The sequence below is a fragment of the Somniosus microcephalus genome, unplaced genomic scaffold (genome assembly GCF_052327205.1).
Source record: "Somniosus microcephalus isolate GS21.2 unplaced genomic scaffold, FLI_Smic_1.0 unresolved_chr8, whole genome shotgun sequence".
NCBI lineage: Eukaryota > Metazoa > Chordata > Chondrichthyes > Squaliformes > Somniosidae > Somniosus > Somniosus microcephalus.
The window spans coordinates 3,332,179-3,345,005 of NW_028225186.1; the positions used below are offsets into that span (position 1 = coordinate 3,332,179).

A 12,827-nucleotide genomic window follows, 5' to 3' on the forward strand; every position below is an offset into this window, starting at 1 on the left:
ACGCCGACTTAATCGATTCCATTTTCTGGTAGCTACAATTTATTTTTGACTTTTGTTAATACAAGCGGGGACACTGCTTTAACATAAAAAGCAATATGCAGCAGATACTGCATCTGGAATTGTTGATTAAATGCTGGAAACACTTCGAAGGTCCTGGAAGATCTGTGGACAGAGAAACACAGGGTTAACCTCTCAGGTGCATGAGCTCTCGGTAGAGCTAAGATTTTGCACTTTTCTACGTCCCGTGGGAGTTTCCTTCCAACGTTGTTTAGCTGCTCAAAAATTACATAATTAAGAAACTAACCTTCCCCAAAAGAAAAAATAGGAGCAGGATTGGGCCATTCGGCCCCTCGAGCCCGCCATTTAAAAAGTTCGTGGCTGATGAGATCTTCGACACAACGCAACTTTGCCGCCCGTTCCCCATAACCTTTGACTCCCCTGTAGCTGAAATATATGTCTATCAGACATACAGAACCCGTTTGACGTCTTACAGTGTGGCCCGAGGGATAGTGTGGAGAAGCTGGGATTGCTTTCCTCTGGAGGCTAAGAGGAAATTTAATAGAGGCTTGCAAAATTACAATGGGTTTTGATAGAGGAAATAAAGACAAACGCTTTCCAATGGCAGGAGGGATGGTAACCAGAGGTAGAATTGTCTTATGCAGCGAATGTTAAGGCCTCATGAATATCAGGATAAGTTATCACGGCCCAGTTACTCTGTCATTCGAGTCTTGCACACGTTGCTAATGTGGCATTTTTCACACTGGCAATGAGTTGACTGATAGCCGTGCTGTGATCAGCTAAGTTTGTTAGGGAGATGCAGTCGGCAAAATAATACATGGAAGACGGATAATAACCGTGACTGTTCTGACACTGTGAGGCAAGGAAGCGAATGCTGCACCTCGGTACCGAATGATGCGCTGCTGACTGTTGAGGCTAACAGCAGCGGTGTGGAAAATTGAAAGGTTGATGAGGTGCAAGCATTGTTTCGCGCGGGTGCTTTGATTGCTGGCATTTCAAACAGCCAGAAAACGCACTGGTTCTCTGACCGGGAATGGAACCCGAGCCGCGGCGGTGAAAGCGCCGAATCCTATCCACTAGACCACCAGGGAAGCTGCGAGAAGCGGCCTGCCAGCAAGCAGAACAAGGCAGTCTTTCCTCCTTGCTGCTTTGAAATTCAGGTCACTTTCACGCCAGGCAAACTTTTCGTACAAGATGACATTTTTTAGGCGAGATCACAAAGGACATGTTCAGGAAACCACAGCATCAAGTGCGTGTAGGCGTCCACCTGAAATCTATTTGCTACTGTGCTTTTCTCAGAGATACACAGTCAGAGAAAAGCCGTCGGGATATTGAATAATCAGTACCAAAATATCAAGGACAATACAGAGGAAACAGTAATGCACTGCTTGAAACAAAGACTCAAACATATGCACGAACACAGATGTGTGCTCACTTTGTGTGAGTATGTCTCAGATATCCATATGATTCATGGAGGCGTGCAGTACAGTGTGAGGCCATTCGGCCAATCGTGCCAGTGCTGTCCACTTGAAAGTTCAGACGTGCTTTCTCCCGCTGTTATCTGCATTTCCCTGTCCTCTCTCGTTCCGCAGTGCCCCGCACAAAAGACAAACAGAAGGAGAACACTATGCTAACGAGGAATTGATGCCGGAGGTTTTTATGCAGTTCCTCACCGTTTAAAATTGTTTAAGTTCAATCTTTCGCTGTTGATCTTTTCCAAGGAGCGCTTTAAGGTGCTGCCAAAACGTTTAAAATTGGGGATGTTAAAATTCCTTCCCGTCGGGGAATTTCACCCCGGTCTCCCGCGTGACAGGCGGGGATACTCACAACGAGACTAACGAGGAAGTGAGCAATGCAATGTCTGTCAGAGTAAGAATCGAGCCTGTTACACAGGAACAGGATGCCATTCAGCCCCTCAAAGCTGTTGCACAGCAACAGGAGCAGAACATTCATACCCTTGATCCACTTGCACAGGTACAGCTAATAAATTATTTATGCTCATGTGATGTGTTTGCTATGAAATGAATTGTTAAAAAAATTAGCCTGCATTGGCCGGGAATCGAACCCGGGTCTCACGCGTGGCAGGCGAGAATTCTACCCCTGAACCACCAATGCACGCCGACTTAATCGATTCTATTTTCTCGTAGCTACAATTTATTTTTGACTTTTGTTAATACAAGCGGGGACACTGCGTTAACATAAAAAGCAATATGCAGCAGGTACTGCATCTGGAATTGTTGATTAAATGCTGGAAACACTTCGAAGGTCCTGGAAGATCTGTGGACAGAGAAACACAGGGTTAACCTCTCAGGTGCATGAGCTCTCGGTAGAGCTAAGATTTTGCACTTTTCTACGTCCCGTGGGAGTTTCCTTCCAACGTTGTTTAGCTGCTCAAAAATTACATAATTAAGAAACTAACCTTCCCCAAAAGAAAAAATAGGAGCAGGATTGGGCCATTCGGCCCCTCGAGCCCGCCATTTAAAAAGTTCGTGGCTGATGAGATCTTCGACACAACGCAACTTTGCCGCCCGTTCCCCATAACCTTTGACTCCCCTGTAGCTGAAATATATGTCTATCAGACATACAGAACCCGTTTGACGTCCTACAGTGTGGCCCGAGGGATAGTGTGGAGAAGCTGGGATTGCTTTCCTCTGGAGGCTAAGAGGAAATTTAATAGAGGCTTGCAAAATTACAATGGGTTTTGATAGAGGAAATAAAGACAAACGCTTTCCAATGGCAGGAGGGATGGTAACCAGAGGTAGAATTGTCTTATGCAGCGAATGTTAAGGCCTCATGAATATCAGGATAAGTTATCACGGCCCAGTTACTCTGTCATTCGAGTCTTGCACACGTTGCTAATGTGGCATTTTTCACACTGGCAATGAGTTGACTGATAGCCGTGCTGTGATCAGCTAAGTTTGTTAGGGAGATGCAGTCGGCAAAATAATACATGGAAGACGGATAATAACCGTGACTGTTCTGACACTGCGAGGCAAGGAAGCGAATGCTGCACCTCGGTACCGAATGATGCGCTGCTGACTGTTGAGGCAACAGCAGCGGTGTGGAAAATTGAAAGGTTGATGAGGTGCAAGCATTGTTTCGCGCGGGTGCTTTGATTGCTGGCATTTCAAACAGCCAGAAAACGCACTGGTTCCCTGACCGGGAATCGAACCCGGGCCGCGGCGGTGAAAGCGCCGAATCCTATCCACTAGACCACCAGGGAAGCTGTGAGAAGCAGTCTGCCAGCAAGCAGAACAAGGCAGTCTTTCCTCCTTGCTGCTTTGAAATTCAGGTCACTTTCACGCCAGGCAAACTTTTCGTACAAGATGACATTTTTTAGGCGAGATCACAAAGGACATGTTCAGGAAACCACAGCATCAAGTGCGTGCAGGCGTCCACCTGAAATCTATTTGCTTCTGTGCTTTTCTCAGAGATACACAGTCAGAGAAAAGCCGTCGGGATATTGAATAATCAGCACCAAAATATCAAGGACAATACAGAGGAAACAGCAATGCACTGCTTGAGACAAAGACTCAAACATATGCACGAACACAGATGTGTGCTCACTTTGTGTGAGTATGTCTCAGATATCCATATGATTCATGGAGGCGTGCAGTACAGTGTGAGGCCATTCGGCCAATCGTGCCAGTGCTGTCCACTTGAAAGATCAGACGTGCTTTCTCCCGCTGTTATCTGCATTTCCCTGTCCTCTCTCGTTCCGCAGTGCCCCGCACAAAAGACAAACAGAAGGAGAACACTATGCTAACGAGGAATTGATGCAGGATGTTTTTATGCAGTTCCTCACCGTTTAAAATTGTTTTAGGTTCAATCTTTCGCTGTTGATCTTTTCCAAGGAGCGCTTTAAGGTGCTGCCAAAACGTTTAAAATTGGGGATGTTAAAATTCCTCCCTGTCGGGGAATTTCACCCCGGTCTCCCGCGTGACAGGTGGGGATACACACAACTACACTAACGAGGAAGTGAGCAATGTAATGTCTGTCAGAGTAAGAATCGAGCCTGTTACACAGGAACAGGATGCCATTCAGCCCCTGAAAGCTGTTGCACAGGAACAGGAGCAGAACATTCATACCCTTGATCCAGTTGCACAGATACAGCTAATATATTATTTACGCTCAAGTAATGTGTTTGCTATGAAATGAATTGTTTAAAATGTTATCCTGCATTGGCCGGGAATCGAACCCGGGTCCCCGCGCGGCAGGCGAGAATTCTACCCCTGAACCACCAATGCACGCCGAGTTGAGAAATTCCATTTTCTGGCAGCTACAATTTATTTTTGGCTTTTGTTAATACAAGCGGGGACACTGCGTTAACATAAAAAGCAAAATGCAGCAGATACTGCATCTGGAATTGTTGACTAAATGCTGGAAACACTTCGAAGGTCCTGGAAGATCTGTGGACAGAGAATCACAGGGTTAACCTCTCAGGTGCATGAGCTCACGGCAGAGCTAAGATTTTGCACTTTTCTCGGTGCTGTGGGAGTTTCCTTCCAAAGTTGTTTAGCTGCTCAAAAATTACATAATTAAGAAACTAACCTTCTCCAAAAGAATAAATAGGAGCTGGATTGGGCCATTCGGCCCCTCGAGCCCCGCCATTTAATAAGTACGTGGCTGATGAGATCTTCGACACAACGCAACTTTTCCGCCCGCTCCCCATAACCCTTGACTCCCCGACATACAGAACTCGTTTGACGTCTTACAGTGTGGCCCGAGGGACAAGCGAATTCAGTTATGTTGATGGTGTGGACAAGCTGGAATTGCTATCCTCTGGAGGCTAAGATGAAATTTAATAAAGTATTGCAAAATTACAATGGCTTTTGATAGAGGAAATAAAGACAAACGCTTTCCAATGGCAGAAGGGATGGTAACCAGAGCTAGAATTGTCTTATGCAGCGAATGTTAAGGCCTCCTGAATATCAGGATAAGTTATCACGGCCCACGTGCTCTGTCATTCGAGTGTTGCACACGTAGCTAATGTGGCATTTTTCACACTGGCAATGAGTTGACTGATAGCCGTGCTGTGATCAGCTAAGTTTATTAGGGAGATGCAGTCGGCAAAATAATACATGGAAGGCGGATAATAACCGTGACTGTTCTGACACTGTGAGGTACACATAAATTGGGGCATTTAAGGTGTCTTGTTCCCAATGTCATTTCCTGCTGACTTTGAAACATCAGGCATTTTAAAGAAGGCAAGGAAGTGAATGTTGCACCTCGGTACCGAATGTTGCGCTGCTGACTGTTGAGACAACAGCAGCGTGGAAAGTTGAAAAGGTGATGAGGTGCAAGCATTGTTTCGCGCGGGTGCTTTGATTGCTGGCATTTCAAACAGCCAGAAAAAGCACTGGTTCCCTGACCTGGAATTCAAACCCGGGCCGCGGCGGTGAAAGCGACGAATCCTAACCACTAGACCACGAGGGAAGCTGCGGAAAGCATCCTGCCAGCAAGCAGAACAATGCAGTCTTTCCTCCTTGCTGCTTTGAAATTCAGGTCACTTTTGCGCCAGGCAAACTTTTCGTACAAGATGTCATTTTTTAGGCGAGATCACAAACGACATGTTCAAGAAACCACAGCATCAATTGCGGGTAGGCGTCCACCTGAAATCTATTTGCTTCTGTGCATTTCTCAGTGACACACAGTCAGAGAAAAGCCGTCGGGATATTGAATAACCAGCATCAAAATATCAAGGACAACACAGAGGAAATAGTAATGCACTACTTGAGACAAAGACAAACAGAAGGAGAACACTGTGCTAACGAGGAATTGATGCAGGAGCTTTTTATACAGTTCCTCACCGTTTAAAATTATTTTAGGTTCAATTTTTCGCTGTTGATCTTTTCCAAGGAGTACGTTAAGGTGCTGCCCAAAGGTTTAAAATTGGGGATGTTAAAATTCCTCCCCGTCGGGGAATTTCACCCCGGTCTCCCGCGTGACGGATGGGGATACTCACAACTATACTAACGAGGATGTGAGCAATGTAATGTCTGTCAGAGTAAGAATCGAGCCTGTTACACAGAAACAGGATGCCATTCAGCACCTGAAAGCTGTTGCACAGGAACAGGAGCAGAACATTCATACCCTTGATCCAGTTGCCAAGATACAGCTAATATATTATTTATGCTCAAGTGATGTGTTTGCTATGAAATGAATTGTTTAAAATGTTATCCTGCATTGGCCGGGAATAGAACCCGGGTCCCCCGCGAGGCAGGCGAGAATTCGACCCCTGAACCAACAACGCTCGCCGAGTAAGCAAATTCCATTTTCTGGTAGCTACAATTTATTTTTGGCTTTTGTTAATACAAGCGGGGACACTGTGTTAACATAAAAAGCAAAATGCAGCAGATACTGCATCTGGAATTGTTGACTAAATGCTGGAAACACTTCGAAGGTCCTGGAAGATCTGTGGACAGAGAATCAAAGGGTTAACCTCTCAGATGCATGAGCTCACGGCAGAGCTAAGATTTTGCACTTTTCTAGGTGCCGTGGGAGTTTCCTTCCAACGTTTTTTAGCGACTCAAAAATTACATAATTAAGAAACTAACCTTCCCCAAAAGAATAAATAGGAGCTGGATTGGGCCATTCGGACCCTCTAGCCCCGCCATTGAATAAGTTCGTGGCTGATGAGATCTTCGAGACAACGCAACATTTCCGCCCGCTCCCCATAACCCTTGACTCCCCGACATACAGAACTCGTTTGACGTCTTACAATGTGGCCCGAGGGACAAGCGACTTCAGTTTTGTTGATGGTGTGGACAAGCTGGAATTGCTTTCCTCTGGAGGCTAAGATGAAATTTAATAATGGCTTGCAAAATTACAATGGCTTTTGATAGAGGAAATAAAGACAAACGCTTTCCAATGGCAGAAGGGATGGTAACCAGAGGTAGAATTGTCTTATGCAGCGAAAGTTAAGGCCTCATGAATATCAGGATAAGTTATCACGGCCCAGGTACTCTGTCATTCGAGTCTTGCACACGTAGCTAATGTGGCATTTTTCACACTGGCAATGAGTTGACTGATAGCCGTGCTGTGATCAGCTAAGTTTGTTGGGGAGATGCAGTCGGCAAAATAATACATGGAAGGCGGGTAATAACCGTGACTGTTCTGACACTGTGAGGTACACATAAATGTGGGCATTTCAGGTGTCTTGTTCCCAATGTCATTTCCTGCTGACTTTGAAACAGCAGGCATTTTAAAGAAGGCAAGGAAGTGAATGTTGCACCTCGGTACCGAATGTTGCGCTGCTGACTGTTGAGGCAACAGCAGCGTGGAAAGTTGAAAGGTTGATGAGGTGCAAGCATTGTTTCGCGCGGGTGCTTTGATTGCTGGCATTTCAAACAGCCAGAAAAAGCACTGATTCCCTGACCTGGAATTCAAACCCGGGCCGCGGCGGTGAAAGCGCCGAATCCTAACCACTAGACCACCAGGGAAGCTGCGGAAAGCATCCTGCCAGCAAGCAGAACAATGCAGTTTTTCCTCCTTGCTGCTTTGAAATTCAGGTCACTTTCGCGCCAGGCAAACTTTTCGTACAAGATGTCATTTTTTAGGCGAGATCACAAGCGACATGTTCAAGAAACCACAGCATCAATTGCGGGTAGGCGTCCACCTGAAATCTATTTGCTTCTGTGCTTTTCTCAGTGATACACAGTCAGAGAAAAGCCGTCGGGATATTGAATAATCAGCACCAAAATATCAGGGACAACACAGAGGAAATATTAATGCACTGCTTGAGACAAAGGCTCAAACACATACACGAACACAGATGTGTGCTCACTTTGTGTGGGTATGTCTCAGATATCCATATGATTCATGGAAGCTTGCAGTACAGTATGAGGCCATTCGGCCAATCGTGCCAGTGCTGTCCCATTGAAAGATCAGACGTGCTTTCTCCCGCTGTTATCTGCATTTCCCTGTCCTCTCTCGTTCCGCAGTGCCCCGCACAAAAGACAAACAGAAGGAGAACACTGTGCTAACGAGGAATTGATGCAGGAGCTTTTTATACAGTTCCTCACCGTTTAAAATTATTTTAGGTTCAATTTTTCGCTGTTGATCTTTTCCAAGGAGCACGTTTAGGTGCTGCCCAAAGGTTTAAAATTGGGGATGTTAAAATTCCTCCCCGTCGGGGAATTTCACCCCGGTCTCCCGCGTGACAGGTGGGGATACTCACAACTATACTAACGAGGAAGTGAGCAATGTAATGTCTGTCAGAGTAAGAATCGAGCCTGTTACACAGAAACAGGATGCCATTCAGCACCTGAAAGCTGTTGCACAGGAACAGGAGCAGAACATTCATACCCTTGATCCAGTTGCCAAGATACAGCTAATATATTATTTATGCTCAAGTGATGTGTTTGCTATGAAATGAATTGTTTAAAATGTTATCCTGCATTGGCCGGGAATCGAACCCGGGTCCCCCGCGTGGCAGGCGAGAATTCGACCCCTGAACCACCAATGCTCGCCGAGTAAGCAAATTCCATTTTCTGGGAGCTACCATTTATTTTTGGCTTTTGTTAATACAAGCGGGGGCACTGCGTTAACATGAAAAGCAAAATGCAGCTGATACTGCATCTGGAATTGTTGACTAAATGCTGGAAACACTTCGAAGGTCCTGGAAGATCTGTGGACAGAGAATCACAGGGTTAACCTCTCAGATGCATGAGTTCACGGCAGAGCTAAGATTTTGCACTTTTCTAGGTGCCGTGGGAGTTTCCTTCCAACGTTTTTTAGCTACTCAAAAATTACATAATTAAGAAACTAACCTTCCCCAAAAGAATAAATAGGAGCTGGATTGGGCCATTCGGCCCCTCTAGCCCCGCCATTGAATAAGTTCGTGGCTGATGAGATCTTCGACACAACGCAACATTTCCGCCCGCTCCCCATAACCCTTGACTCCCCGACATACAGAACTCGTTTGACGTCTCACAGTGTGGCCCGAGGGACAAGCGACTTCAGTTATGTTGATGGTGTGGACAAGCTGGAATTGCTTTCCTCTGGAGGCTAAGAGGAAATTTAATAATGGCTTGCAAAATTACAGTGGCTTTTGATAAAGGAAATAAAGACAACCGCTTTCCAATGGCAGGAGGGATGGTAACCAGAGGTAGAATTGTCTTATGCAGCGAATGTTAAGGCCTCATGAATATCAGGATAAATTATCACGGCCCAGGTACTCTGTCATTCGAGTCTTGCACACGTAGCTAATGTGGCATTCTTCACACTGGCAATGAGTTGACTGATAGCCGTGCTGTGATCAGCTAAGTTTCTTAGGGAGATGCAGTCGGCAAAATAATACATGGAAGGCGGATGATAACCGTGACTGTTCTGAGACTGTGAGGTACACATAAATGTGGGCATTTAAGGTGTCTTGTTCCCAATGTCATTTCCTGCTGACTTTGAAACAGCAGGCATTTTACAGAAGGCAAGGAAAGTGAATGTTGCACCTCGGTGCCGAATGTTGCGCTGCTGACTGTTGAGGCAACAGCAGCGTGGAAAGTTGAAAGGTTGATGAGGTGCAAGCATTGTTTCGCGCGGGTGCTTTGATTGCTGGGATTTCAAACAGCCAAAAAAAGCATTGGCTCCACTGACCGGGAATCGAACCCAGGCCGCCGCGGTGAAAGCGCCGAATCCTAACCACTAGACCACCAGGGAAGCTGTGTAAAGCAGCCTGCCAGCAAGCAGAACAATGCAGTCTTTCCTCCTTGCTGCTTTGAAATTCAGGTCACTTTCGCGCCAGGCAAACCTTTCGTACCAGATGACATTTTTTCGGCGCGATCACAAACGACATGTTCAAGAAACCACAGCATCAATTGCGGGTAGGCGTCCACCTGAAATCTATTTGCTTCTGTGCTTTTCTCAGTGATACATAGTCAGAGAAAAGCCGTCGGGATATTGAATAATCAGCACCAAAATATCAAGGACAACACAGAGGAAATAGTAATGCACTGCTTGAGACAAAGGCTCAAACACATACACAGATGTGTGCTCACTTTGTGTGGGTATGTCTCAGATATCCATATGATTCATGGAAGCTTGCAGTACAGTATGAGGCCATTCGGCCAATCGTGCCAGTGCTGTCCCCTTGAAAGATCAGACGTGCTTTCTCCCGCTTTTATCTGCATTTCCCTGTCCTCTCTCGTTCCGCAGTGCCCCGCACAAAAGACAAACAGAAGGAGAACACTATGCTAACGAGGAATTGATGCAGGAGCTTTTTATACAGTTCCTCACCGTTTAAAATCATTTTAGGTTCAATTTTTCGCTGTTGATCTTTTCCAAGGAGCACGTTAAGGTGCTGCCCTAAGGTTTAAAATTGGGGATGTTAAAATTCATCCCCGTCGGGGAATTTCACCCCGGTCTCCCGCGTGACAGGTGGGGATACTCACAACTATACTCACGAGGAAGTGAGCAATGTAATGTCTGTCAGAGTAAGAATCGAGCCTGTTACACAGAAACAGGATGCCATTCAGCCCCTGAAAACTGTTGCACAGGAACAAGAGCAGAACATTCATTCCCTTGATCCAGTTGCACAGATACAGCTAATATATTATTTAAGCTCAAGTGATGTGTTTGCTATGAAATGAATTGTTTAAAATGTTAACCTGCATTGGCCGGGAATCGAACCGGGGTCACACTGCGTGGAAGGCGAGAATTCTACCCCTGAACCACCAATGCACGCCGAGTTAACAAATTCCATTTTCTGGTAGCTACAATTTATTTTTGGCTTTTGTTAATACAAGCGGGGACACTGCGTTAACATAAAAAGCTAAATGCAGCAGATATTGCATCTGGAATTGTTGACTAAATGCTGGAAACACTTCGAAGGTCCTGGAAGATCTGTGGACAGAGAATTACAGGGTTAACCTCTCAGGTGCATGAGCTCACGGCAGAGCTAAGATTTTGCACTTTTCTAGGTGCCGTGGGAGTTTCCTTCCAACGTTGTTTAGCTGCTCAAAAATTACATAATTAAGAAACTAACGTTCCCCAAAAGAATAAATAGGAGCAGGATTGGGCCATTCGGCCCCTCGAGCCCCGCCATTTAATAATTTCCTGGCTGATGAGATCTTCGACACAACGCAACTTTTCCGCCCGCTCCCCATAACCCTTGACTCCCCGACATACAGAACTCGTTTGACGTCTTACAGTGTGGCACGAGGGACAAGCGACTTCAGTTATGTTGATGGTGTGGACAAGCTGGAATTGCTTTCCTCTGGAGGCTAAGAGGAAATTTAATAAAGGCTTGCAAAATTTCAGTGGCTTTTGATGAAGGAAATAAAGACAACCGCTTTCCAATGGCAGGAGGGATGGTAACCAGAGGTAGAATTGTCTTATGCAGCGAATGTTAAGGCCTCATGAATATCAGGATAAATTATCACGGCCCAGGTACTCTGTCATTCGAGTCTTGCACATGTAGCTAATGTGGCATTCTTCACACTGGCAATGAGTTGACGGATAGCCGTGCTGTGATCAGCTAAGTTTGTTAGGGAGATGCAGTGGGCAAAATAATACATGGAAGGCGGATAATAACCGTGACTGTTCTGTACACATAAATGTGGGCATTTAAGGTGTCTTGTTCCCAATGTCATTTCCTGCTGACTTTGAAACAGCAGGCATTTTACAGAAGGCAAGGAAGTGAATGTTGCACCTCGGTGCCGAATGTTGCGCTGCTGACTGTTGAGGCAACAGCAGCGTGGAAAGTTGAAAGGTTGATGAGGTGCAAGCATTGTTTCGCGCGGGTGCTTTGATTGCTGGCATTTCAAACAGCCAGAAAAAGCACTGGTTCTCTGACCGGGAATGCGAACCCGGGCCGCGGCGGTAAAAGCGCCGAATCCTAACCACTAGACCACCAGGGAAGCTGTGAAAAGCATCCTGCCAGCAAGCAGAACAATGCAGTCTTTCCTCCTTGCTGCTTTGAAATTCAGGTCACTTTCGCGCCAGGCAAACCTTTCGTACCAGATGTCATTTTTTAGGCGAGATCACAAACGACATGTTCAAGAAACCACAGCATCAATTGCGGGTAGGCGTCCACCTGAAATCTATTTGCTTCTGTGCTTTTCTCAGTGATACATAGTCAGAGAAAAGCCGTCGGGATATTGAATAATCAGCACCAAAATATCAAGGACAACACAGAGGAAATATTAATGCACTGCTTGAGACAAAGGCTCAAACACATACACGAACACAGATGTGTGCTCACTTTGTGTGGGTATGTCTCAGATATCCATATGATTCATGGAAGCTTGCAGTACAGTATGAGGCCATTCGGCCAATCGTGCCAGTGCTGTCCCCTTGAAAGATCAGACGTGCTTTCTCCCGCTATTATCTGCATTTCCCTGTCCTCTCTCGTTCCGCAGTGCCCCGCACAAAAGACAAACAGAAGGAGAACACTATGCTAATGATGAATTGATGCAGGAGCTTTTTATACAGTTCCTCACCGTTTAAAATTATTTTAGGTTCAATTTTTCGCTGTTGATCTTTTCCAAGGAGCACGTTAAGGTGCTGCCCAAAGGTTTAAAATTGGGGATGTTAAAATTCCTCCCCGTCGGGGAATTTCACCCCGGTCTCCCGCGTGACAGGTGGGGATACTCACAACTATACTAACGAGGAAGTGAGCATTGTAATGTCTGTCAGAGTAAGAATCGAGCCTGTTACACAGAAACAGGATGCCATTCAGCCCCTGAAAACTGTTGCACAGGAACAGGAGCAGAACATTCATTCCCTTGATCCAGTTGCACAGATACAGCTAATATATTATTTATGCTCAAGTGATGTGTTTGCTATGAAATGAATTGTTTAAAATGTTAACC

The 12,827-nt window shown here is 45.7% G+C and overlaps 1 non-coding gene across 1 annotated transcript; it reads right to left on the bottom strand.

Annotated features, from left to right (window-relative positions):
• Positions 1–3,169: 3,169 nt before the first annotated feature.
• Positions 3,170–3,241, bottom strand: trnae-uuc (transfer RNA glutamic acid (anticodon UUC)). Its single transcript has one exon. It is a non-coding gene; the product is annotated as a tRNA-Glu (tRNA).
• Between the last annotated feature and the right edge of the window lie 9,586 nt (positions 3,242–12,827).